The sequence below is a fragment of the Leuciscus leuciscus genome (assembly GCF_965113295.1).
Source record: "Leuciscus leuciscus genome assembly, chromosome: 4".
Taxonomy (NCBI): domain Eukaryota; kingdom Metazoa; phylum Chordata; class Actinopteri; order Cypriniformes; family Leuciscidae; genus Leuciscus; species Leuciscus leuciscus.
In genome coordinates this window covers 39662719-39676568 of record NC_138728.1, presented here as the reverse complement: position 1 = coordinate 39676568, position 13850 = coordinate 39662719, and the positions used below count along the sequence as shown (strand labels likewise).

Sequence of the window (13850 nt, the reverse complement as noted above, 5' to 3'; positions counted from 1 at the left end):
ATTCATTCTCTTTTATTTACACATTTAAAGTTGCATAAAAATAATGTACAGATTTTTCTTTCCTTTTAAAAAATAAAAGTGAAAAAAGTTAAACAAGAAAAAATATATATTTTTCAATCATTTTCTCAAGAAGAGAAAACAGCCTGTCCATCCTCTCCCTACTCTCCTGTGCTCTCCTCGCCTTCCTGCTGGTGCTGGTGCTGGCTCCTCCTCACCGTGGGCACCCACTGCTGAACTGGGCCCTGAGGACAAACCAGGGCCAAGTTTCAGCAGTGGGTTTCCCACTCACACCCTCACCTGTCCCAGGATACTTGCAATCCTAAGGGCAGAGCAAATGAACCATGGCTTGTTAACAACAACAGCACAATACATTTCAGCAAAGACGTGTGTATTAATTATCTTACTTTGTATTTTTTTTCTCCTGAATTGCTCTAAAAAAGCTTAACACAGGGGTGCAATCTTAAGTGCATTGTTAACACTGCAAAATATGACACATCAAGACATGCATACAAAATACTTAAGAAATCATATTTCTATTTACTCAAATTTGGTTAAAACCACATAGCTTTCATGACAGCACTACAAAAACACATAAAAGTGAAACCCCATTGCCTTATCAACTGCTTTTCTTATTGTTGTGGGCTTTATAGGGTGAGTGATATTTCTTATAATACACAAGTGAGGTAGACTAGTGCAAATATTACAAATAGGTCGTTAAACTAATATTAGCACAAGTTTTGCCTCAAACTACCTAACAAATGAAGCCAAGCAATGGTGACGAAGGAGTTAAGATGAAGTTTATAATAAACTTTAACTCGGTTTCGCTAGCCATTTAAATACATGAAAGCATAATACTTACATTTAAATGTGAATTTGCTGTCCACCACCGATCTCTAGTCTCGGCCGCCTTTAAAAATAAATAAATAAATGCTGTCGTCAACGGCGCGCAATGACTTATGGGGTAGAATAGGGTAGGATAGGCCGCTAAGTGTCCATTTATGTATCCTTCCTTTCACGAGGAAACGAAGGACGCACTTCGTCGCGTCACGATGATGCAACCGGCCTTCAAATACGGCCTTCGGAGGATGCAGAACTGAATTGGGACAGCCTTCATTGCGCCGCGGTGATGCAATCGGCCTTCAAATGCGACCTTCCAAGGATGCAGCCTTTGAATTGGGACGTCCTTTGTCGCGCCGCTGTGACGCAATCGGCCTTCAAATGCGGCCAATCGGCCTTCAAATACGGCCTTGGGAGGATGCAGCCTTCACATTGGGACACAGCTCATATGTGCTGCATTCCAGTCCACTTTTAGACACGCACTTGCGAACTTCCCTAAGCACTTCCCCTCGGGGGAATTCCTGCCGCCATTTTGAAGTGCGTTCCACTTCGTGAAGTGGACGAGGGAAGTTTAGATGGTGTTACGAACTGTACACTGTTTTCCTTGTGTATGTTCTTTTGTTCTATTTTTCTTGTTTGTCACTTTTAGCACTTCTAGGTACCGCCTACTTTCGGAACTCTATTGGTGGATGTGCCTGTCAATCATCGTTGGTCGCCTGTGACGTCGTGGGATCTCCGCCAGTCACTATCTGCTCCGATGCATTTAAAACGGAAGCGGCAACTGGAAGAGTTAGCTGTTTGACTTGGCGTGTCACTGGTTGTGTTGTTTTGTCTGTGTTCTGCTACTACTTTAAATGCTTACGAGACTTCCGTGAGAGTTGTTAGAATGATCTGTGTAAAGGTTGTTATTGGTGACATCTGTGTTCTTGTTGAACGAGTGTCTTTGACACTTTTAGCCCGCTTAAGCTCCACTTAAACTAACTACTGTCTTTTAGACAACGGAGACGTGGAACAGCCTAGTTAGTCACGTGACATACACACCTTGCACGTAGGAGTTTTTATGTATTAGATACACTAGTATAGTGAAGTGCGCTAAACATGTACTTTTGTGTTTTTTAGTTAGAGTAAGTTCAGGGCGCATTTGCGCCTAAGACTTTTCTTTTCACATTTTTGTTTTCTTATTTAGAGGACCGGGAGGAGACAGTGGGAGTTCTTTTTGTTTTATTTATTTATTTGATTTTCTAGCGCCACTTTCAGTTCCCTCTCCTGTCTGTCTTGGTTACATAATTTCTTACTGTTTATTATTTTTGTTTTCTTAAATGTTTGTAAATATTCATGGTTTTGGGAGCAATAAATCTTTTGCGGTGCTAATTTGATAGTCTTGTGTTTCTCTTGCCACATACTTAAGTTTTTTCCCTTGGTCATCTCAATGTTACTCCTTTTAAAATTCCTGGACAATAAATTTCCATCAAAGGTCGTAACAGATGGACAGACCCTCGTTCCCTCGATTTTGACAGAGGGAGCGAGTCTACTTCAAATGTACACTTCAGGCACCTATATGTCCCACAATGCAGTACGATTGTGACGTCACCACAGATCTCGTTTAATCACCACCACAACAGACAACTCTATGATATATTTATATTTTTTTATTTAAAACAACCCAAACACACATATAAACATTTGGATGCTGCATTAAACAAATTCTTAAAGGGAAAAAAAATAAAAAATAAAAATCAACTACATAGCTGATTCCAAGTGATCAAGGGCTTAGGACGTTCCAATTCAGCCCATTGCAGTTTCCGCCAGTAGTGAGCACTCGCAATGACGTACATCCGAGTGAACGAGACGGAGGGAAGTTAGCAAGTGAAGGGCATGACAACTTTGGACTGGAACGCAGCCGAAACCGCATACTTCCCTACTATTTAGTATGGGAAAAAGAGTAGGCGAGCGAAAAAGTATGTACGAATCCAAAAGAGTAGGCGAGAATTACCTGGGTGACTACTAATTATCGCGAGATTCGGACTTCAGTGCGTTCGAATATGCCTACTTTCCTACTATATAGTAGGCGAAAACAGTACGTGAAGGAAGCAGTACGTTCGAAACATCAGTATTCATAAAAGAGTAGGCGAGAAGTTCCCGGATGGCTTACTGCTTCCGGCCAGATTTTTGAGTGCTGATCCGTGGATACTCTTCTATCCCAGGAGGCGACGCGAGAGGACGTCATTATCAAACATAGCAGAGATCAGCGACGCGGGTGCTTTCAAATGTGAGTAAACACGGTTCCTTGTGTTAAAATTGCATGTGTTGAACTACTGTAGAGTAAACTGTTGAATTGTTGAAGGTGTAAAGACGTTACACAGTATAGTATAGTTGTGATTTTGCTGTAAAAAAAACGTTTTATTATGTATAACGTTAGCTAACAGGGGAGCTCCAGTAAGGACACGTAAGTTACGTCTCTAACGTGGATTTACATAAACCATATACATCTTAAAGACGCTTATTTTAAATGTCTATTTACATCTGACAGGAAAATCTTCAGTAAGTATTAGGGCTGAACGATATGGACAAAATTTCATATCTCGATTTTCATGCCAGATATCTCGATATCGATACAATACGATATGACTACGGGTTCGGTGAAAACCAAGCATTTCTCAGAAAAATTAAAAAATCATAATACAAAAAAATTTGGGAAAATTATAGTTTATTTTAGGTTTCAAACATATAAATTCACATAAGTACTAAAAAAACAATACATTTAGAGTTTGTAAAATACACACTGATGTCTATGGAAGAGGTAATAATAATCCTTTCCATTATAATTCGACACGTTTTATTCATATCAGATACACATTGTGTAAGTAACTTCAATGTTTACTCTATTCTATTCCCAGTTCACCAGCCACTTACTTGTAAGTATTTCGGGAGAAGTGGATGAATTCACGTGTTGTAAACATAGAGGTTGTAAATCCAACAGATCCGATTCTCTGAACTGCGTCTGCGGCACAAACTAACACGGCGGCGCCCATCGCGCATACAGCTCAACTAACGCGATCGTTATAAAGGTGTTTAAACAACAATATACTTCCACTTGCATGTATTTGACAATCGGAATATCAGATATTTCATGCCATAGCTAACACATTTGTGAATATTCTGAATAAAAAAGGAAAAATGACATAAAAGCAGATCATCATTCATTCAGCGCTGTTGCTGCTGCGGTGTGTCACGTGACAAGCAATGACGCGTCACCATGGAAACGCCGCCCCCCCTCTCACAATATAGTTCCCACGTCCCTGGTAGTGTGTGCGCGCTGGCTTTAGCGGTGCATTCAAGGGCACTCTTAAGGGGGTCGCACACCGGACGCGCAGCTCGGCGGCGCGCCGCGCAGCGCCACGTCTTTTAAATTCGAACACATTATTCTCTATGAGAGTACACACACTGGCGGCGCCTTTCGGCGTCTGTCCGCGGCGGCTCAGGAACGTGTTCAAAGTCCTGCCGCGCCACAGAGCGCCATTTACATAGTTTTATATTAAATGTACATTCATGTGTCTCAAATCGTAGTTAATGTACATACTGATTTCATCCTGTGCTGTAATATATGTTTAGTTTTACATTCCTAATTTAACAGCTTTAAATTATAACAAACATAGACCTTTTAATCTTTCATTTTTCCCTGTTGTGCCATTTTTCAATACTCTTCCATACTCTAATCTCAGTGCGCTTGCCTATCGTGGTTACATTCACTGTCGTGTATTGCCACCTACTGGTTTTACCAGGTCACAACACACTTCAGGTCATTTCTGTAGCGTAGTAGCGGGGCGAAATGGACGACGAGAAACTCATCAATGAAGTAGGGAAATACCCTGAAATATATGCAATAAACCACAGATTTTTTAAAGACAACACAAGGAAGTCAGCAGCGTGGAGGAAGATCGCCGATGTCATCGGATTTTCAGGTAAGATTCTCTAATTATGTTAACTTACAACCTGAGGTAAAATGTTCTGTGACGTTAGCAACGACTGTAGGCTACTTAATTATACAGTAAAATAACATACAGTACAGACATTATTTTAATTTCATAATGTCCTTAAAATAACAATATTTTTTTACCACAAACTGACAATAATGATATTTCCATAAATGAATCTTCATGTTGAATTAAGACTCCAACTTCCTGCCTCAGTGCACGACAGGAATATCAATTGTTTTTAAAATGAAACCAATAGCTTAAACAACAAATATGTAACATCTTTGTTTTATTGAACAAACAAATCATATTAGTAGCTATAAGAAATGTTGAAATTGATTTGTAATAATACAGAATAATTCTAATAATTGATTAGTGCTAATATAATATTAATGCTAATCAAAGACTAAATTATGAGGTAAGCAGGCATACATTAAGATATTAGCCTAAATATTTACATACATTAAGATATCAAGGAAGTGATCAATTCTAAAATCAATTAAATGTAATACATAAACTAATGGTGACCATTACACCCGTTCATTCTGCCAAGATACATGTCCCTCAGAGTTGAAATAAGAGCAGAATTTGTCTCGAACCGTGTAGGCCTCCCTTGCACCACGAAGTCCACCAACGGTGGAAATGCTCTCCATGGATCCAGTAGTTGGGGCACTGGTATTCAGCCACCTCTCTACTTCCATTGGCTTGAGAAGAAAGTTGTGCAGGATGCAAGCTGACAAAATAAGACTGTTTATTTTGTCAGGGTGTATGTTGATCCTGCTATGAAGGATCCTCCAGCGAGATGACAAAATGCCGAAGGCATTTTCTACTACATTGCGCGCTCGAGACAATCTGTAGTTGAAGATGCGTTGTTGTCTCGTCAAGTCCCGACCAGGGTAAGGCCGCATCAGGTAGGTTTTTAATGGGAATGCTGCATCCCCAACAATGGTGAATGGTATGTTCCCCAGATGCTCTGCTCCTGGAAGATGCTGTTCATCTGGCACCTCCAGCTTCTTTGCATCTAATGCCTGCCCTATGGCTGAGCCAGCAAAGACACCCCCATCGCTTGACCGTCCATACTCTCCAATATGGACTAGGCGGAAGCGATATTCAGCATCAACAACAGCCAGTAATACTACAGAGAATGTTTTTTTGTAATTAAAATAAAGGCTGCCTGAATGTGGTGGTGCAAAGAGGAGGATGTGCTTCCCATCTATCGCTCCTATGCAGTTAGGAAAATTCCACCTAGTTGAAAATTTTGAGGCAATATTCCTCCACTCCTGTTCAGTTGGTTTTGCTAGGTGTGTATCCATCATCCGCCTGTTAATTGCTGCACATGTGTCCTTGATGGATTTAGCCACTGTGCTCTCCCCCATACGGTAGTTAAAGGCAATCGTTCTTACTGAATTTCCTGTGGCCAGATATCTGTAAAACATAAACATTAATTTCTCCCTTTTGACAGAAAATGAGGGGAGAATGAGATGGAAGTCCCTACGAGACAACTACATCAAGTGGAAGAAGAGACAACAATTGCCAAGTGGCTCTGGAGCAGTGCGTCTACAGGAGTGGAAATATGCTGCCGCAATTTCCTTCCTGAATATCTTCCTACAAAATAGAAGGTACTATTTATAGATTTATATTTATATTAAATTTGCTTTCTAACATACAATACAAGAGACTAAAGTATGCAGGGTGTCTACAGATATAAACAAGTTAAATTTAAGACTTTTTAAGACCTTTTTAATGCCACTTTGAATGAAATTTAAGACCAAACCTGTCATAATTCTCTATGCAGGAAAAAACGTTACTTAACTATATCACATGTTATAAATAAAAAAACTCAACATTCTGGCGATTCGATGCTTCACTTCTTATTTGACAGACATTAGGTCCGTCAGACTGGAGACATTTTTGCGGTAACATGACCAGAAATATTTAAGACCTATCGAATCTGAATTTAAGACATTAATACTTTTTAAGGCCTTTTATTAGGAAAACTGTATTTAAGACATTTTAAGACTTTTTAAGGACCCACGGCCACCCTGGTATGTTTTGAATTAGACTTTTAACTGTAAAAAATAAATAAAAATGGTATAAACTGTGTGCTCTTGTTTGTCTCTCTTTTTCTCAGTACAATCAGTAATGTTGACTTCGACAACTCTGTGGATGGATCGACCCATGAAGGTGATTTAGAAACACAAATGACTCCAGAAGAGGAAATCCTAGTACCAGAGACAGCAGGGACCGAAAGTGAAGTTTCAGGATGGCCACAGAGACCCAAGAAAAAAAAAAGAGACCCAAAAAGTCCAAACACACAAATTAATGAAAAGCTTGTTGACTTTTTAGCAACACCAACAGTACCACCAAAACAGCATGATGAAACCGAGCTTTTCCTTTTAAGTTTAGCACCTCAAATGAGGTCCTTGGGAAAAAGGGAACAAACACGGGCAAAAATAGAGATGCTCCGTATCCTGGATGACCTGGATGCGCAGAGTCAGGCACATCATGGGCAAGGTGTGATTAGCTACCACACAGGAACACCACTGTTTGGTAGCTGGAATGCTCCAAATTAAAATGTTGTGCCACTCTCAGCTTTCTCAACATACCATATTCATATAGTTCAATGAGATGTAACATTTGTTTGTTTGATTGGTTGATTGATTTGGGAATTGTTAACCTAATCCTGTTTTATGTTAGATTACATACAGATATTGTTTTTTATTACTGTAGTATGTGATGTTTGGACCCACCCTTAATTGTATGTGGAGGCTGGCTAGAATGGTCAGCAATTATTATTATCATTAGAATTATCTATGTGTACATTACTGTGTTATCTTAACATATGGCTCACATGGTCAAATCCATTAAATTAATTATTGTTTTAAATAATGTCTTCATTCTTCCAACATAATAAATGTAAACTGTAAATCAGATATAAATAGGTTATATAGAAAATTGCTTACCGCAATGTTACTGCAAGTTTTTCTTTTGGCCCAATCGGTGTCCGGTAATTTACTGACATCCCTGTGATGTCAGGTCCAATAATTGACAGCAGATCCTCCATCTGCTCTGCATTCATTCTGAAGTACTGCTGGTGCTTTTCTGGACTTAATTGCAGCTCCTGAACAAGGTGGTGGAAAGTTCCAAATTGTTGCCTTTTTTCATTTAGAGGGTGTACCCAAATTCGATTGCCTCTATTTTTCAGTCTGCGACGTAAAAGTAGCAGTACAGCAGTTTTTTTTTTTGTCAGTCAAAATTGTATCTGTTTTGGGAAGAAAAGGAAAAACAGTGCATTCATACAAAAAAGCCTTCATATGTTACATAGGTTAAATATACCCAAATGTAAATATGACTGTTGAATATTGAATAATTTAGAAGTGAATGTTCTTTAGTACCAAAAAGTATTAAAGAAAAACTAGTAGTAACTCGAGTGAAAACGTTAACCAAACGAGTTATTTGATATATTCTTGTTTATCTTATTATACGTAACTGGCAATATATTATTTCTTTGTAAAATAATGTTATATATAATGCCAGTTACGTACAAGATAGGTAACACCCTCTTGTGCTATTCATTTATGGGTCACTCATACTCCTCTCTGTCAAAAGTAACGTTTTTCTTACAATGAATGATGAATGTACTGTATTTTAGTTGAATAATAGTTGTCTGGGCAACTATGTTACATAATAAAATAGTGTTTACTAGCTAGTAACTATTATTAAACTAAAATACAGTACATTCATCATTCATTGTAAGAAAAACGTTACTTTTGACAGAGAGGAGTATGAGTGACCCATAAATGAATAGCACAAGAGGGTGTTACCTATCTTGTACGTAACTGCCATTATACATAACATTATTTTACAAAGAAATAATATATTGCCAGTTACGTATAATAAGATAAACAAGAATATATCAAATAACTCGTTTGGTTAACGTTTTCACTCGAGCTAGTAAACACTATTGTATTATGTAACATAGTTGCCCAGACAACGGATACAACAAAACAATTGTTGATACTTTTACTTAATTACCGTTCAAAATGTCAGCTATTATTCAATTAACATAAAACAACTAAATAATAAATAAAGTTAAAACTCACCCATCGTGCAGCTCTTCTACCAGGAGTCGATTCAAAATTGAGCTTGCGCGAATAGAATGTGCGCGTCCAGTGTGCGATACCGGACGTTGTCCTAGACGTGGCGTGGCGCGGCGCTGAGCTGCGCGTCCGGTGTGCGGCCGCCTTTAAAACTGATGTTTGTTGTGACTGCCAGAGTTGTATGCAGGGCGAGCGCGGAGAGGGGAAATCTATATCGTTGCTTTTTTCGATAGTAATATCTTGAAAGTTCATATCTAGATATAGATACGATAACGATATATCGTTCAGCCCTAGTAAGTATTGCAGAAGAGCACATCACTACATGAAATAGACATCTGAGTGATGGATGTGTGCTAGAACAAATCTATATAGTAACTAAACATATGTTATCTATTTATTTGTCCATTACTGTTAATAAATTGAGGAACATTTATGCTGGATAAAAAGTTAAAACAACCTCAACATGTAAATGTAGTGTTGAGCTCATAAATCACAGAGGTAATGTGAATCTTGTCTGGATGTTACAGGGACAGATGAACAGATGTGTGTTTATCCGGTGGAGAGTGGCTCATGAAGCTGAATGCTGCCATCAAAGGCTTTGAGTGAGTATACTACAGAAATGAATAACAACAACTATTTAAATATTATGTTGTAGTTTATTTTAATTATTGTAATTTCAAACAGAGCTATTACAGCACTTTTCTGATTCTTGATTTCTGTGCATTTGCTGCAGATCTTTTGTGGTGGAACAGGACCTGCCAGGGAAGATGATGGCGACATTTGTGAAAAAAGCATTTTTGTCTTCTAAATAATACTGAAATCAAATGACATTGTGCGGTTAAAATAACTGCTTTTGTGTTATGTTTGTGCATTTTTGTAGGATCTGAAATGTCAGCAGGCTGGTGTGAGCACTGAGGATGAGGAGCCCAGAGCTGAATCCTGGAGATGGTGCCATGGATGAAAATATTATAATAAACCTATGACAGTAAAAATGCATTAATTGCTGCTATTGCACTTCTGGTTAGACCTAAACTGCATTTCGTTGCCTTGTACCTGTACTTGTGTAATGACAATAAAGTTGAATCTAATCTAATCTAATCTAATTAATAATACTTACAAAGCATGCTTTGAAGAACTCAGTTGGGTCATCACCAAGAAGTACTGGAAGCCCTCTCATGGCAACACATCGTATGTCAACGAGATCAGAGGTCTGAGGTGTGGTGGTTGCAGAGAAAACATTGTATCATTTGTCAACATGAAAGAAAGGCAATTTCTATTAATCATACTTTTGACTGTTACTTAACAGTCTTAAAGGGTTAGTTTACCCCAAAATTAAAATTCTGTCATTAATTACTCACCCTCATTTTGTTCCACACCTGTAAGACCTTTGTTCATTCTTCAGAACACAAATTAAGATATTTCTGATGAAATCTGAGAGGTATCTGACTTGTCCATAAACAGCAATTTAACCAGCACAATTTAACCAACACAAGGTCCAGAAAGATACTAAAGACATTGTTAAAACAGTTGAAGTGCCTGCAGTGGTTTAACCTTAATGTTATGAAGAGACAAGAATACTTTTTGTGCACAAAAACTAAAATAACGACTTTATTCAACAAAATCCTCTCTTCTGTGTCATTCTCATACACTGTTTACATTCAGAGCTTCCAGGTTCTACATCAGAATGTCGACTCATTATTGATGTAGAACCTGGAAACGCTGGACGTAAACATTATAAGAGAATGACACAGAAGAGAGGATTTTGTTAAATAAAGTCGTTATTTTTCTGCAAAAAAGTGTTCTCGTCGCTTCATAATATTAAAGGATTAATCCACTTTCAAATAAAAATGTCCTGATAATTTACTCACCCCCATGTCATCCAAGATGTTCATGTCTCTCTTTCTTCAGTCGAAAAGAAATGAAGGTTTTTGATGAAAACATTACAGGATTTTTCTCCTTATAGTGGACTTCAATGGCCTCCAAACGGTTGAATTACATTTTCAGTGCAGCTTCAAATGGCTTTAAACGATACCAGACGAGGAATAAGGGTCTTATATAGAGAAACGATTGGTCATTTTCTAAAAATTACAAATGTATATGCTTTATAAACACAGATGATCGCCTTCCAAGTGCTTCCGTCTTCCGTATTTTTCAAAAAGCTTACGCTGTATGTCCAATACCTTCCCTATTCAACTTACGGAACGAATGTGGCGCCAGTTCCGTTTTTTTGTGTAGGACATACAGCAAAGCTTTTTGAAGAATACGGAAGATGGAAGCACTTGGAAGGCGATCATCTGTGTTTATAAAGTATACACAGTTGTTTGTTTGTTTTTTTAAAGAAAATGACCAATCGTTTCTCTAGATAAGACCCTTATTCCTCATCTGGTATCGTTTACAGCCCTTTGAAGCTGCACTGAAACTGTCATTTTGACCTTCAACCATTTGGGGCCAATTGAAATCCACTATAAGGAGAAAAATCCTAGAATGTTTTCATCAAAAACCTTAATTTCTTTTCGACTGAAGAAAGACGTGAATATCTTGGATGACATGGGGGTGAGTAAATTATCAGGAAAATTTCATTCAGAAGTGAACTAATCCTTTAAGGTTGAACTACTATAGTTGAGATGACTATTTTAACGATTTCTTTACTATCTTTCTGGACCTTGAAAGTGGAGGTTAAATTGTGTTCTATGGAATGATATCTAAAAATATCTTAATTTGTGATCTGAAGATGAATGAAGGTCTTACAGGTGTGGAACGGCATGAGGGTGAGTAACTAATGACAGAATTTTAATTTTTGGGTAAACTAACCCTTTTAAAAATAATCATATTAGACTGCATTTTAAAATTAAGCAAACAATGGCATCAACTTAAATGTACAAACCTTGGCTTGTTGCAGAAGATCGCTCAAAATCTGCCCGGCTAGACCTCTCTTTGACCTGAAGATTTGAATCAGTTGAGGACAGTGACGATCAAGAGACCCATAAAATTCTTGCTTAAGGTTCTTCCCAACCACCCGGTTGAATTCTTGATACACCTGAAATAGTAAAGGAAAAAAGCATTTGTTATGAGAACTGTCAAAAATGAACAAATTTCAAATTAATATCTAACCATCATGTTTATCAATACTCATTTCAGTACAAATGTTGCAAACATAGGCATTTCCCTTTACCTGACTTTCTCTAAAAAGTGCTGGCAAACGTTGAAGTATTTGGCTTACAGGAGGCTTGTTGATCACAACATCCTTTCTCCTCAAGGACAGAGTCATGTCCATCTTCTGATTAATAAAGACGGCATCAGGGTTTTTTTCTCTTCATTTTATCCACCAATTGCTGTCTGAGCATTTCAAGACTGGAAGCATCCTGCTCATCTGGGAGGTCAGGTAAGTAGTTAACCTCTCCTTTTCTTGGCTTTTTAATGTTCTTGTTAGGTGGATCACTGCTCGTAGAGTATCTTCCTCTTTTCCCAGCATTAACCATGACGTCTGTGTGTCCAAGGCACCTAATTTTGGATCGGTAATTTCCCATTTTGTCTTTCAAACTGTTTGTCCATCCACAGTATCCAGAAGGCAATCCAGGTTCTTGAAGGCAGGGGTGAGTATTGACCAGTGCCTTTGCAACAGCTCGTTGATCCTCAGTAGTCGGGTATGCTTTGAAGGAATATATGGTCTCTGCAAGTTTCTGAAGAATGTCATGTTTCAATTTCTTTGTCACTTTTAGGTGCGTTCCATCTTTCAAGTAGATTAAATTTGCATGACGCAGCCTAAATTCAACATTTTGGAGTCAAAAAGATATCAGGCCATGGCATTCTCTTTTCCTGGGGTAATTCCGAGATCAATACTGTCTCTGCAGTGCTTGGAGCATCACTCAACATATCACTTGATGTCTCCATTTCACCTGAAGAGAGTGTCACCAATTCAATCACTGGTATGATTTTCACAGTTGGCTTCTGAGGGAGCTCTGACAAAACGGTCAGATTGCAAAGTTCGTTATCAAACTCGGGATCTTGAAACTGTAAAGTAAAATTGTAGTCCAGTCTCAGAGTGTTTTTTAAACAACTAATTAATTCTTCAACTGAGCCTGGCTTTGATGTCAGCTTTACTTTTCTGATATCAGCTTCCGTAAGAATAACTCACAAAGTCATGGTTTCTGAAGCCATCTGGAAGGAAAGCACAAAAGAGAGTTCATTTAGCAAAGAATAATACGGTTCAATGTCACCATCAGTTTACCATGTACACTATAGGCTGAAAGTGGAAGAATATCATTCAGGTCTTTAAGCTGAAGTATGCAAAAAGATGGCATATCTGGGCAGCAAAGCTCAAAAGAACGAAGGTGCTCAAAATACCATGATGTCATCACTTTGCACACAAAAAGTACCTCTGTATTCACTGCAACAATGTGAGTAATTTGCTTAAAATCAGGTAGCCCTGAACATGATCCAGCTGAAAGTATCATGTCTGTCTTATAATCAGTCCCATTAATGCAGACAGATGGTGCAACAATAAGTGCTTGAGCTTGAGGGAGTTTTTGACCAAGTGCTCTTTGAATGTTCTCTGGAAAGGTGGTAACTAACACTGGTGTAACCTTAGCCATTTCCACGTCCAGCTTGAAAAAAGAACTGCAGTCTAGCTGATGGCTAAGAGCCCTCTGGTGTTTCATTGCAAGCGTCATGGCAACATTCTTGAAGTTATGGGCATCTCGTATAACCTTTTTGAAAAACGTATGCTTCAAAACGCATTGTCCAGACTTCAGTAAGTGGACCATGTAAAATCAGTTCAGCGTAGTGCTCAATGTAGTGGTGTTTTGGTCGCAGTGTAAAGTCAGGGAAGGTTGACTGCAGAAGGTCCCTATGCTCTGCTACTTTGTAGTCAAGGATGTATAAAGACTCTTCATTAAACTGAGGTGCCACAACTAATGCAACAATGTCCTTGAGGAGCATG

At 38.4% G+C, this 13850-nt stretch overlaps 1 protein-coding gene and 2 long non-coding RNA genes across 3 annotated transcripts in view; 2 read left to right on the top strand and 1 right to left on the bottom strand.

Annotated features, from left to right (window-relative positions):
- LOC309497428 (uncharacterized protein) overlaps positions 1-13850 on the top strand; it is a 292681-nt gene that overhangs the window by 12802 nt on the left and 266029 nt on the right. The gene's annotated exons all lie outside the window — the stretch shown is intronic.
- Positions 117-11900, bottom strand: LOC309497801. The gene is made up of 3 exons (XR_014205720.1): positions 11796-11900; positions 860-907; positions 117-319 (listed from the first exon to the last, which is right to left on the bottom strand). It is a non-coding gene; the product is annotated as an uncharacterized lncRNA (long non-coding RNA).
- LOC309496955 lies at positions 2876-9866 on the top strand. The gene is made up of 3 exons (XR_014205292.1): positions 2876-3106; positions 9439-9513; positions 9792-9866. It is a non-coding gene; the product is annotated as an uncharacterized lncRNA (long non-coding RNA).